The sequence below is a fragment of the Sus scrofa genome, chromosome Y, assembly GCF_000003025.6.
Source record: "Sus scrofa isolate TJ Tabasco breed Duroc chromosome Y, Sscrofa11.1, whole genome shotgun sequence".
NCBI lineage: Eukaryota > Metazoa > Chordata > Mammalia > Artiodactyla > Suidae > Sus > Sus scrofa.
In genome coordinates, this window is record NC_010462.3 from 3,085,455 (window position 1) to 3,100,053 (window position 14,599).

Below are 14,599 nucleotides of genomic sequence, written 5' to 3' on the forward strand. Positions count from 1 at the left end.
TTATGTGTCCAGTATTCCACGTGCCATCGCATCGTACTCTTAGGAGTGGTGCTAGATGTCCTTCAGAAACTTGCATCCTGAGGCAGGTTGCAATGAACACTACCATGCCAAGGAATCCTCTTATCTGTATCTGGAGTACGGCATACTCTTCTCAGATCCAGTCTTCTCTAAGATGGGTCTCCCCTCATATCCTCACAGCTGGCCTGGTGAGCAGGTCTCTGGGACACAGGGTCCATAGAGAAGGGCTCATACCACGAGGCTCCTGTCTGGTGGGACCTGGATAGAGACCCAAAGCCGTGGTTCCTCCAGGTGTGCCCCCTCCACCAGCAGGAACGACACCTCCTGGGAACCTCTGAGAAGCCCACACACGAGGGACTCAGCCTAGCCTGGCTGAATCAGAAGCTGTGAGCATAGGGCTCAGCCCTCTGGGCTTTAACTCGTCTTCCAAGCGGTGCCAGGTGTGCTCACGTTTGAAAACCACAGGTCTAAGGGATGCAGAGAAAGAAGGGGCTCCGTCTTGAGGGATGTATGCTTCGTTTTCAGGACCTTCACCTCCTCCAGGTGAGGTCACTGCAGAAGAATTGGGGCCCCATGTGTCACCTGCATTGTTCCAGGGGATATGGGGGTGTTGACATCCCCAGGCTGGTCCCCAGACATAGGTACTGCTCTTTCCTTCGCAGGACCCCACTCTCATAGGGCAGGGCCGCCATCACCCAGTGGTCTTAGCATCTCCGCCTCCTTCTTACCAGCCCTGGTCCTGATTCTCAGCACAGTCAGCCCCACAGCTGTAGAAGATGGGTCTCCTTCCAGGTGGCGTGGAGACCTGGCTTACAGGGCGTGCTGAAAATCGACAATTAGCAACCTGAGCCTTTTTTGCAAAGCTCCTAACATTGAAAGCAGCCATCCCACGCAACCATTCTTAGGATTGTTGGTTTCCATTTCAATTAAAGACAGCAGCCATGTGACCTCCCATGGCCTTATCCTTCCTCTGACCCCGGAAGTGATTGCGGCTTCTCACAGGTGAGAGTGCTTGTCATCGTTGAAGCCCACTGCTAGGGCAGTGTGGTCCTTACCCCACCTACCACCAGCCATGCTGTCTCTGCCCCTTCAGACGGGTGGGCAGTCTCTATCCTCTCCATCCTGAATCCTCTTCTTCTGGGGATGTTTGCTTCCTCATCCAAGAAAGCACTTCCCATCCGTGCCCAGAAAGCTGAGCCGGAAGCAGAGCTTGTGGACGGATGCTTTGTTGAGAGGATTGAGCTCAAGGAAATGGAGTCAAGGTTGATGTCTTAGAGACCTGGTCACAGCACGACTAGCAAACCCAGCTGGTTGCTCAGGTGGACGGGCCATGGCTGAGGAGGAAGCCTGAGATCAGAGAAGTTCACAGCAGGAGAAATGGATGGAGACGGTGTTTTTTTTTTGCATCTGGCGAGAGCTTCCCCACTTACCACCGTGGTGGTAGGTCTCTTACTTTATTTTCTTTTAATAGCATTTGGTCTTTGTGATGTGGGAAATACACTAGAGGCTTATCATAATCATTGCCTTACAGCAGCTGCTTTGAGACGCCCAGAGTGAGTGTAGCCTCCTGGACATTCCCCTGGTTTCGTTTCTGTCCAGCTCGGTCCCAGAGATGTTAAGCAGCTAGAGTTGGATTCAATCAGATAAACCAAGGCAGACGTCAGCTACGGGGAGGTTGTCCCCTCCATTGTGTGGGTGAGGCTGTGTTCCGGGCCCCTGGGCCACAGCCTCCGCGGGGCCAGGGTGCAGTGTCTCTGCACCAGGCAATTTAGGACACTGGCAATCAGCTTCATAAACTGTCCAGGAGATGGTTCCCTTCTGGTTGAGGCCAGTTTTCCTTTTTCCTTCGGCTTAAGGTAAAAGGTGTTGAATCCTTGGAAGCTGGCCTATGTCTGACTCCCGTCAAACCAATTCTTTTTTTTTTTTTTTTTTTCTTTTTGCCTTTTCTAGGGCCGCTCCTTTAGCATATGGAGGTTCCTAGGCTAGGGGTCGAATTGGAGCTGTAGCCACCAGCCTACGCCACAGCAACTTGTGATCCGAGCTGCATCTGCGTCCTATAGCACAGCTCACGGCAATGCCAGATCCTTAACCCACTGAGCAAGGCCAGGGATGGAACCCATAACCTCATGGTTCCTAGTCGGATTCGTTAACCACTGCGCCACAATGGGAACTCCAAACCAATTCTTTTTAAGTTAGCAATCATGCAGATAGGGAGAGTACATTTAAGTCTTGGGATTTAAGAGGTGGCGTTTTCCTCTGCCTCTGCTTGGATGATTTGATTTGATCATTCTGCTTTCTGTGGTGTCACGGTACTATGGCCCAGCTCTGGAAATATGTATATGTCCTTTTAAATTTGCCCTCCCTTGCTGCGTGTGTCAGACACAGTCCTTGGTGTGAGGGGTGCAGAAGTGAACCCCAAAACCAAAAGACTTCCTTCTGGGATTTTATTTAATCTTCATTTTGACCTCTGCTGCCTTTCAAACATTTCATTTGCGAATTCAACGGCACTGTTATTTCTTTAGAACCTACCTAAAATTTCCTTTAACTGTCTCCCAATATCCAGACCCAGTGTAACTGGTTATTTCCTCTAGTTCTGCCAAAACAGTGGTCTCCAAAGCCCCGTCGACGTGAACGCTTAGGTTCTAAAGGCCGCTGCTTTTCCGCCTATCTGTTCTCTGCGCTCTATTCATACGAATTATGTTGCTTGGATTACAGAACCTAACGGAAACATCTTTGATGTCTTTAAAAGAAAAAGGCGGTTAAGAACCAAAGTTGTTTGATTTCTCCCACAAAGAATATTTTCTGTTTTAGTCTGAGAACATTTTTACAGTCGTTTGCTTAGTTGGGTCCTGTATGCACTTCACCTTTGCTAGTCTGGAGTCTCACACTGGGTTTATTTGGCAACCTGTTCCCCAAAGAGGAAACTCTCTTTGTAAAGCATTGTGAAGATAAGCTGCCCAACACTGACCTTGTTGTTCTTCTTAATTCCCCGAGATTCCTAAGACTCCACTTCTTGTTCTGGCCAAGGACCAAAGTAAAATATTGTTTTGATTTTATTTGGGGTCTAATTAGAATCAAAAAGCCAATGTAAAGCACTTATTAATATGATCAGTCATAGGCAAGAGCCTCTTCCCAGGGAGTTTCTGGTAAAATGATGTGAATTTGAAATATTAGAAAGAGAATGCTGATGAATTAATTCTCCTTTCTAAAATTCTACCTGTGGTGGTCTCCACTGCTAGGCAGAATATCATTCTTGGAGTTCCCTGGGGGCTCAGCGGGTTGGGGATCCAGCTTTGTCACTGCTGTGGCTTGGGGTCGCGGCTGTGGTGTTTTTTGGATCCCTGGCCTGGGAACTTAAGCATTTCACAGGCATGACATATGTATGTCTATATATGATATATATATAATAGATAAATAATTTTTTACACCTAAATTAAAGATATTTTACATGACACGCTTGTCTGTGTGTGTAAATACACCCACCCTCCCCTACACCTCCATCCACAGAATAATTCTATAAAGACATGATTTATGGGCATGTGCATTTGGAAACATATAGGTACGCACAAAAATGAATGTTTATAGGGATCTGACTTTAAAACCCTTCCAAAGTAGAGATTTTTTTAATGGATAAAAGTAACTGCATGGACATATTCCAATGGGACAGTGCACTTTGACCATGTCCTGTGGTGTCTTGTTGGTATTTTCTGCCCGTGAAGTTTGTGTTTTAAAAACAGCTTTCAGATCCTACATGACTTACCCAATCCTTAGGAAATATTTCATTCTCAAATGCAAGTTTTAGCACATGTTTCACTTACAGGTGGGTTTGTAGTTAAAATGTCAATGTATATATGTTTGTTATGCATGCTATATATGTAGTATACATATCATATATATCATAATGAATAGTATATAATATACGTCGTAACAAATTATATCTTCATAGATTAACTGCATGTGTTATATAGATACTAGTATATATCAGTAGATAATGTAATTAATAGTATCCATATTATCTACATAGCTTTCTCTCATGTATGATCTTCCAGATTTCTCTACAGTCTTTGGCGGGGGGGGAATTGCCAGGATTGACTGCTTCACCTGTTATTCTAAAGTCAGCTGAAGCAGCTATTCTTCAACAACCTGGGGGGAGGGGGGAGAAATTAGCCTTTGGGTCTCGCATACAGCAAAGATTTGCCTAATCAACCACAGCAGAGAAACCCTTGAAAAAAGCCAGACGTCCGTTAAACTTGCAGCATTTGATAGATAGTCCAAGGAAGCTCCTTCCAGCTCCTGGAGTTGGTTGGGAGATCTGAGAAGTCATGCTGGCAAAATTTGAGCCGCTGTCTTCATCAGCTCCCCTTAGGACAAGCAACAGGCCATGTGATGAAAAGGATGCTCCTAAAGAGGTCAGGGGCTTCTGAAGCCCCCAGTTTAATTAAAAGGCGAACCCACTGTGGGTTCAGTTGTATAGACGTTAACACGTTTTAACGTTGTGGGTAGAAGCCCTGGTCATGTGAACTGTGGAGAATATGACAGGGTTATTCTTTTGAAAATCTTGGCAAGGAAGGAGAGGTTTAACTTTGAGAAATCGAGTGACGTGTGTGGGAAGCTTTGAAGTAGACGTACTTGGCCATCGTTTCCTAGTGTGTACAAAGCGCTCGTCAGCATGCTCTGCACCTGAAACTCATAGCATATGCTACCTTCCTTGGGTCTCAGTTTCTTAAAAACACAGGTCAAATTTAATTTTTAGGTCGTCGATAAAAGAATCTATTTTCGAATGCATTTCAGGATGATGAGTTAACCAAATAGCGAATTTTAAAACATGGTTGAGCAAAATATTCGTGCCAACCCATGACCATTCCTTTCCCGTGATTATCCTTTAAGTACATTTGTTCATTAATATATTGCTTTGTGAATTACTTGTCTGTTGCTAGAGAAGGGTGGTATCATTTCTCTTATCACAAGGTAATGGGAAATTCCGTCATCTCTCCCTTGCTTTTTTGTTCCTTTCCTTCTTTCCTTTTCTCCAACAGTATTTATTTAATAAACTACTATTATTAAATATAATTATATATTATAATTCAGTGTAAAATTTGAAGGAAGACGATTGATTAAGCCTCAAAAATATATCTTTGTAAAATATTATGCTTCCCCCCTCCTTACTGCAGGGTAGAACACCCCTTATTTTCTTTAACTGACTCCTTTTTCTTTCTTTCTTTCTATTTAGGGCTGCACCCACGCCATGTGGAAGTTCCCAGGTGAGAGGTTGAATCCGAGCTACAGCTGCCAGCCTACCCACAGCCACAGCCATGCTGGATCCGAGCCGCGTCTGCGACCTACACCATAGCTCACAGCAATGCTGGATCCTTAACCCACTGAGCAAGGGCAGGGATCGAACCCGCAACCTCATGGTTCCTAGTCGGATTCGTTAACCACTGCGCCACCATGGGAACTCCACATCAGTTTTGTGTGTTTTTTTATTTTTATTTTTTATATGCCATATAGAAATGATATCATACAGTCTGTCTCAGACTTATTTCACTAAGCATAATACTTTCTCAGTCCCTCCACGTTGTTACAGTTTTCAGAGTTTCATTCTTTTTTATGGCTAATATTCCATTGTTTGCAATATTACATTTTATGGCTAAGTAGTATTACGCACACACACACACACACACACACACATCGTCTTTATCCATTCATCTGTTGATGGATTCTCAGGTTGCTTCCATATCTTGGTTATTGTTAATAGTGTGGCTATGAACACTGGAGTGCATATTTTTTTTCAAATTAGTATTCTTGCCTTTTCTGAATATATATTCAGGTGTGGAATTGCTGGGTCATATGGGAGTTTCATTGATGCTGGTAGCTTGGAATTCAAATTAGTTTTGCTTAACACACAATGTCTTCCTTGTTGTAGATTCCACTCTTTTGAGCTCCCCAAGCGGAGTCACGGCCCACTCTCTAACCCATATCCCTTATGGATGTGTTTCCCTTTGTGCCAAGGACACCAACTCTGTTAACATTTTTTTGTCACATAACTGCTGGCAGCACAGGTGTTGTCACAAATAGAAAGCAAGCCATTCTTGGTAGGACCAGGGAGCGTTACCTCCAGCTTTGTTTCTGCTTCTTGCTGACTTATAGAGTGCAATGGCTGCCACCATTGCCTTTGCACCTTCACAGCAGACATGATACAGCACTTACTGTGTGACTAGCCCTGTTGTAGGCAAACCCTCACCATCATCCCATGAGATACAGAAAACTTGTGACCCAGAGGGACACAGCACATTTTTCAAGCTCTCAGAGGTATCAAGTGGCAAGCCCACAATCGAACCTGAGAGCCTCTGCTTCCTCGCTCCATGGTCCTAACAGCTAAACTGATGTTATATTCATCGTCTCTTGCTAGGTACTAGATAAATGCATTTGTCATTCCATAAACAGTGTCTAGAACACAGCGTCAGTGAAATGGTAAATAGCAAAGCTCTAACCACCAGAGAATTTTATGAAAGGAGATGCTGCATTGGATTTTGACCGAAAATGATCACTTATTAGTGGGATGATAAGTGCAGTGCATAGAGAAATGTCTCACTACAGTGGAAACAAAAGCCTTCAGCTCCTCATCTCAGGCCGCCCAGATTTTAAACAGCTGGCCAACGCATGACTCATAGTTTGCTTGAGGCCGTTGTCCTTACATTTGATGCATTTTCCAACAGAAAGGTGCAATTCACACAGATGTACAGGCAAGCTGGGGGCAGGGAGTTGATCTTTTATTTTTCAATATTAAAATAGATCTTATCACTGCCACAAACATTTAATTCAAGAAGGAGGGTTATCTTCCAGTGATTTAGTGAGGGGCATTCAAGGCAGGGAAATAAGGGGCTTGAGAAAGAGACCCTGCATTTTCCAACCACCTTGAACTTGGAAACAAGAATTGAGCTCTCCAGCACCCCCACCCCATGCCCTGTTTGGGGGCAGTTGGTTTCGGGGGAGGGGATGGTAAACACAAAGATTTGTAGAGAGATTTTGTAATCAGCGACCTTATTAGAAACCCCCAAATTATGGAAATCTATCTTGGTCCAGATAGAACATCCAGTAACCCACTTCTTTAACCCAAGCAAGGAAACCCAAGCATCCTGGAATCCAAACAAGCCAAAAGACACCCTTTATCTCCACTGTTACCTGAAAATTGGGCTCATCTTTTTGTGGGTATCAAGCCAAAAGACACACTCAAGCCAGAGAGCAGGAGAAGGAAGATTTTTTACTTGCAACAAGTAAGAAGACTGCCTGGGGATCTGGCCCAAAGCAGTGTCCACCCCCCACCCTCCCCAACAGCAAAACTGAGGAAGTTTTAAGCTAGAGGTACGTGCATATGTGGGAAGGGGCTTGGGTGGGGAATGCACATTCATGAAAGAGCTGGAGCACTGGAGAATTCAGCATCTAATTGGAGTGAAGGTTGACAGAGTCTGAGCTTTCATTGAAGTGTCGAGAGTCCGAAAAGGTCAACATCTTTATTCCTTATGTTCTGACCAGTCTGGGGTCTCAGTTACCCTCTTCCACCTGAGTGGGGGTCCTTAGTTCCTGCTGAACTCAGAGAGAGGTGTCGGATGGTGAGGTGTGTCCCTTGTGGAGGAACCAGGACTCTTGCTCTATGGCTGAAGAACTGTTGCACGGCTTTTCCTTTGTTCCTTCAATCTCTCGCTTTCCTCCAGAATATGAATGACTGAGACCTGGTCAAGGACAAGCGTTGTGGCCAGTCTTGGATCACAAAATGGCTTGGGCAACAAAATGCCTTCTGTCGTGTTACAAAAGCCAGGCCTGTTGCTCTTTCCCCGGGTGAAACCAAATCACCTCGGATTTGAACCCAGCCTGAACTCAGGTTGGGATTCAAACCCACAGTTTTTTAATTAGAGTCACTCAGCGGGTGTCTGCACCCATGGAGGCTCAGGGTCTTTGTATTTCAGCACAGAAGGAATTCCATGAGAAACAGCGATAGGTACGAAATAGATTAAGATCGGACACTTGTGTGTGACCCTCGTGTGGTCAGGCAAGGAAGCTCTGCCCCAGGGTTTAGGTGGGCTGCCTTTTATCATCCAAGGAAAGTGGGGAGTGGGAGAAGACTCACCTTCTTGTGCCTTCATTCTTCAAGCAGACGGCCGTCTTGAGTAATTACTAACTTACAGTGATCTCCCCAAGTCCCTAGGTTTCCCCTCTCTAGTGGTCCCCCGCTGGGAGTTCTGCAGCCACCTGTGTGACTATCCTTATCTGTCTTTATCGCAGAGACCTCCCACCTGTCTGCTTACACCACCACCAGCGCCCAGAGAGTCCACCTGAATGTTACCTGAATGCCTGCTGCCAATACACGTTCTTTGCTCAGATTGAGAATGCACGTAATATCCTCAGATGCTATTCTCTGCATGGTGTGAGAGTCTTAGTACACAGAACCCACCTCGGGACCTGAAAAATCTGCCCCCCCCCCCGGAATTCAGTTCCTCAAATCCTTGCTCACCTATTTCTCCAACACTAGCAGTTTCTAAGGAATATCCTAGTCAGTTGCTTCCATTTGTCTTTAGGGAAGAAACAGCACTTCGAGCAAGGAGAGATTAATCATTTGTGGCAATGGAAAAAGAAAATTGCACAAACGGGCAGCGAGAGTTACATTTTATTTGGGGATTGTCCTGAGGACTATAGCCTGGGGGAGAGCATCTCAGCTTGGTGGGTTCCTTCCAAGGAAATAAGGGAGGTCTCGGTATCCAGGAATTTTTGCTAGAAAACAAAAACAAAAAAAAATGTAGTTGAACACCAAAAGATTACTGCAAAGAAACTTCAAAAACCCAGATACCTCAAGTGGATGAATTTTGTGCTTTTTTATCTATGGGATGGTGCAAGAGTCTGGGCTCATTGAAGTTATTCCTTGAACTATGTAGGGCCAGTATCCTGTTTTTCTCCAGCCTAAAGTCCCCTCGGGATATAGGGGCTGAGGGCCTGATGGCCACAGCGTCCTTTGTTTGAATGAGGTATAATTGGATTCAGTAGTGTGTCTTGATGATCTGATAGGCTTTCCTGTCTCAGACACTCCCAATCTGGTCTTTGGCTGGGAACCCTGCTCACCTTCCTTTGCCCTTAGCAGGACCTGTTACCCTGTTTGTTCTTGTGCTTGTCCCACAGTGAGGCCAAACAAACAGAACCCAGAATTCGGAACAGAGAGAGGTTTGTGGCAGGGTGGGCCAAGGAAAGGAGAACTGGTGGCTTGCTCTGAAAAACTCTGACCTCCCTTGATGGCTTGCAGGGAATGTTTTTATGGCCAACGTGTGGGGGTGAGGGCTGTTGGATGTGTCACTTTCTTCTGATTGGTTGGTTGTGAGGCCGCAGGGCGGGGTACCAGGTATCTTTCTGATGCTCTGCCTGAAGTTGCCATCCACCTGAGTGGGAGTTTCAGTTCTGAAGAAGAGCTCAAAGGTATATGTATATGTATTCCTTGAGGGGGTCGGGGTGGGGGGACCAGGACCCTGCCCCCAGGCTGCACTCTCGTCCCTTGACTGCCCCTGTCTTGTCTGTGCATCCCTTCCCTTCTCTGATGAGCTCCTGTTTGGATCTGCCCTTTGGAACTTAGGCAAGTTCATGGAGGCTGAATGAAGCCCATTTCAAACAAACGAGAAATGGGGACACACTGAAAGTCTTTATACCCAGGAGGGTCCCATAGGGTCCTGCTCTATTTCCGAGCTGCTCTCTCAAAGGAAGTGACATTTCTCTGTCATTAAAATACACGAAAGAAAGACAAATGCACGTTACATGGATTTTCTCCCCCCCCTGGAATGGGTCCGGATTTTCAGCAAACACAATGGAAAAGCAGCCCTGAGCTTAAGCGAAGAACTAGCAAATTTCACCCACAAAACAGCTATGGTGCTTCCTTCAACACCTCCACGACTTTCTAATGGCTTTTGATTTTGAGGTTTGGTTTTGCTTTTATACAGACCTTATTTTTTTAGAAAAATCGAGCAGCAAGTTTAGAGAGTTCCCCTATAGCCTCCTAGGTTTGATTTTAATGATGCTAGAATCTTTTATTGTCCTGTAGGAAAAAAAAAATAGAAAAGAAAGACTCTAATCTTATTTTCCAACAGGATATAAGAGTCAATTGGCAGGGCTATCAGGTGATAGCTGATGGTTGGCAGCCTGGAGTGGGTTTTATCCCCCGCAGGCAGGAACTGTGTCCCCCAGGGGGTCTTTTTCTTGTCCCAATTTACTGCTAGCTTGGATGTTTTTATTCTTATGCTTCCCCAAGAGTGTCTTTTCTTCCCCCTAGCCACCATTGTATTGGGTTTTCGGTTTACAGACCTTTTATCACCCGATAGCCATTTCTTCGTAATTGATGGTGCCACCTGTAATATCAAGTTATTGTCATTAAAACCAGTCTGTTTTCATGGCAGGAGTTATTAGGTTTTGCAAAGAAGTGCTTTCCAGACACATCAGTCACAGGAAGCCAAACAAAAGAGCAAATAAACCACTTGGCCTGGAGGAGTGGAAGCTGACAAGCAGCAGCATTAAACAGGGGGAAGCAGGCCACCAGCTTTGAACTCCAAGACTGGGAATGTCATTATGTTCTGACTGTTGCCAGCCTGCTTTTATTATTATTTAAAAATTTTTTATGGGCGTATAGTCGACTTGCAATATTGTGATGGTTTCAGAGATACAGCCCAGGGAGGCGGTTATACATGTGACACTGACAGCGCTAACAGCCTGAACCCAGCCAGAACACCGACTGGGACTTGAACCCACGTGCCAGGACACGAACCCATCCCAAACCTTCATTGGGGACTTGAACCCATGTTTTAAAGTCGCACTCACCTGATGTCTGGACTCATTGAGGTTCAGGTTCTTTATGCCTCTGTGCAGAAGGAATTCAGTGAGAGACAAAGTGATAGGCAAGAAATAGTTTAATCAGGATACGATGCTTGCGAGCGATGCAAGCGGGCAGGCCAGGAATCTCTGCCCGAGGATCCGGTGAGCTACAGTTTTATTATCCAGGGGGCGTGGGGGTTAGAAAAGACCACCTTCTCCTTCCTGGGAGTACTAGCTTCACCTTGATATCTGGTCAGGTGTGAATTCAAATCAGCAGAAAGGCAGTGCTCAAACTCCTGGCCCTTGGTCTGAATCTGAGTGTGGGTCTTATCCCATCCCCCACACAACTGCTTTTTTGAGCTATTTATTAAGTGGCAGTGATCTCCCAACATTCCTTGGGTTTCCCTCTGCCTATGCTCCTTTATTGGGACTTCTATGACTACCTGTGCCTACTCCATCCCTATCCCGTAGACACACATCCATATACAGAGACACAAATTCATTCTTTCCCAGCTTATTGCCCCTATAGGTGACTGCTATATGTGCTATACCATAGATCCTTATTTCAGATGGCTTTTTTTTTTTCAATAATTTTTTATTTTCCCACTGTACAGCAAGGGGGTCAGGTTATCCTTACATGTATACATTACAATTACATTTTTTCCCCCACCCTTTCTTCTGTTGCAACATGAGTATCTAGACAAAGTTCTCAATGCTACCCAGCAGGATCTCCTTGTAAATCTATTCTAAGCTGTGTCTGATAGGCCCAAGCTCCGGATCCCTCTCACTCCCTCCCCCTCCCATCAGGCAGCCACAAGTCTTTTCTCCAAGTCCATGATTTTCTTTTCTGAGGAGGTGTTCATTTGTGCTGGCTATTAGATTCCAGTTATAAATGATATCATATGGTATTTGTCTTTGTCTTTCTGGCTCATTTCACTCAGGATGAGAGTCTCTAGTTCCATCCATGTTGCTGCAAATGGCATTATGTCATTCTTTTTTGTGGCTGAGTAGTATTCCATTGTATATATATACCACATCTTCTGAATCCAGTCATCTGTTCATGGACATTTGGGTTGTTTCCATGTCCTGGCTATTGTGAATAGTGCTGCAATGAACATGCGGGTTCACGTGTCTCTTTTAAGTAGAGCTTTGTCCGGATAGATGCCCAAGAGTGGGATTGCGGGGTCATATGGAAGTTCTATGTATAGATTTCTAAGGTATCTCCAAACTGTTCTTCGTAGCGGCTGTACCAGTTTACATTCCCACCAACAGTGCGGGAGGGTTCCCTTTTCTCCACAGCCCCTCCAGCACTTGTTATTTGTGGATTTATGAATGATGGCCATTCTGACTGGTGTGAGGTGGTATCTCATGGTAGTTTTGATTTGCATTTCTCTTATAACCAGCGATGTTGAGCATTTTTTCATGTGTTTGTTGGCCATCTGTATATCTTCTTTGGAGAAATGTCTATTCAGGTCTTTTGCCCATTTTTCCATTGATTGATTGGTTTTTTTGCTGTTGAGTTGTATAAGTTGCTTATATATTCTAGAGATTAAGCCCTTGTCAGTTGCATCATTTGAAACTATTTTCTCCCATTCTGTAAGTTGTCTTTTTGTTTTCTTTTGGGTTTCCTTTGCTGTGCAAAAGCTTTTCAGTTTGATGAGGTCCCATGGGTTTATTTTTGCTCTAATTTCTATTGCTTTGGGAGACTGACCTGAGAAAACATTCATGATGTTGATGTCGGAGAGTGTTTTGCCTATGTTTTCTCCTAGGAGTTTGATGGTGTCCTGTCGTATATTTAAGTCTTTCAGCCATTTTTGAGTTTCTTTTTGTGCATGGTGTGAGGGTGTGTTCTAGTTTCATTGCTTTGCATGCAGCTGTCCAGGTTTCCCAGCAATGCTTGCTGAATAGACTTTCCTTTTCCCATTTGATGTTCTTGCCTCCCTTGTCAAAGATTAATTGACCATAGGTGTCAGGGTTTATTTCCGGGTTCTCTATTCTGTTCCATTGGTCTGTCTGTCTGTTTTGATACCATTACCACACTGTTTTGATGACTGTGGCTTTGTAGTATTTCTTGAAGAATGGGAGAGTTATGCCTCTTGCTTGGTTTTTGTTTGTCAGGATTGCTTTGGCGATTCTGGGTCTTTTGTTGTTCCATATAAATGTTTGGATTGTTTGTTCTAGTTCTGTGAAACATGTCATGGGTAATTTGATAGGGATTGCATTGAATGTGTAGTTTGCTTTGGGTAGGATGGCCATTTTCACAATATTGATTTTCCCAATCCAGGAACATGGAATATCTTTCCATTTCTTTACATCTTCTTTGATTTCTTTGATTAAAGTTTTATAGTTCTCGGCATATAGGTCCTTTACCTCCTTGGTCAGGTGTATTCCAAGGTATTTGATTTTGTGAGGTGCAATTTTAAAAGGTATCAGATGGCTTTTTAATACTTGGTTTACCGTATTTGCTTCCCGTCTGTGTTTTCTTTGTTTCTCCCCAAACCCAACTAACAAATGTAATATTTTAGAAATTAAGCTTTATCTTTTTACTTAAATAAATACCCTTAAGCCGGTGTCACTCCTAAGTCACTTCTCTTAGAAAGCTAGACACTGAGACCCGGAACAGAGATGTTCAGGATGTAAACAATGCCATTAATAGATTTGATCTTATAGATGTAAAAAACGCCACACCCAGCAGAGAATTCACATGCTTTTTGAGCAGTGGAAGAACATTTAAACTGGCCAGAAAAGAAGCTGTAATATACTGCACAGAATCAGTTTCCTACAGACTGTGTCATCTACCCATAATGCATTAAAGTTAGAACTTCATCACACAAGTGGTGCTTAAAAGCACATGCCTCTTGGTACAACACTGTAAATCAGCTGTACTGTAGTATTTTTTAAAAAATTAAAACAACACCAGCAACCCAAAAGCACATGCCTCTTCCAGTTTTGTGGGTTCCGATGTCCCCTCTCATCTCCTCTATGAGTCACTCCCTGGTGGATTGCTAGGTGGCTGTGGGAGACTTGAAATTCTCACTTCAGGCAGCAATTCAGGTTCTTTATCCTTTCCTTGCAAACTCAGCTTTCTTCCTCCAGGAGCCATTCAAGGTGCCCAGCAGAAACAAAAGGGTTATTTTGTGACTTACTAGGATCGATTCTCCTAAGAAGCTATTAATTATTATTATTTTAAATTTTGTTATTATAGTTGATACACAATGTTCTGTTAATTTCTGCTATACAGCAGAGGGACCCAGGTAGACATTTCTTTTTCTCACATTAGCCTCCATCATGTTCCATCACAAGTGATTGGATATATTTCCCTGTGCTGTACAGCAGGATCTCATTGCTTAGCCACTCCCAATGCAGTAGTTTGCATCTACGAACCCCAAACTCCCAGTCCTTCCCACTCCCCTAAGAAGTTTTTAATGGCAACTTCACATACCAGCCTGCTTTTAGAATTCAGTTTTATTTCCTACCATTCAGAGCCTGCAAGTCCATTTCAATGAGCAATTCATCAATTGTACTGCGTCTCTACTCAGGCTCTTTTGAGTGGCTGTGTTAAGTCTTGAAGACTTGCCAAGCCTGAGATCATTAGCAAGACAGTTAAATCCGCTTATAAAGAGAGCTGCAGACCGAATGACAATGATGCAAACTTGCAGCTTTGAGGCAACCTGGGGAACCTTCGCCTGTAAAACCAGGCCTGTGGGTGGTCAGCCACACAATGAGAAAAGTTTCCACCCTG

At 44.2% G+C, this 14,599-nt stretch overlaps 1 long non-coding RNA gene across 1 annotated transcript in view; it reads left to right on the forward strand.

Moving 5' to 3' along the window:
- LOC102166006 overlaps nt 424–14,599 on the forward strand; it is a 152,238-nt gene continuing 138,062 nt past the window's right edge. Inside the window, exon 1 of the long non-coding RNA XR_002340915.1 lies at nt 424–1,458. This is a non-coding gene — a long non-coding RNA (uncharacterized LOC102166006). The remainder of the gene's footprint in view (nt 1,459–14,599) is intronic.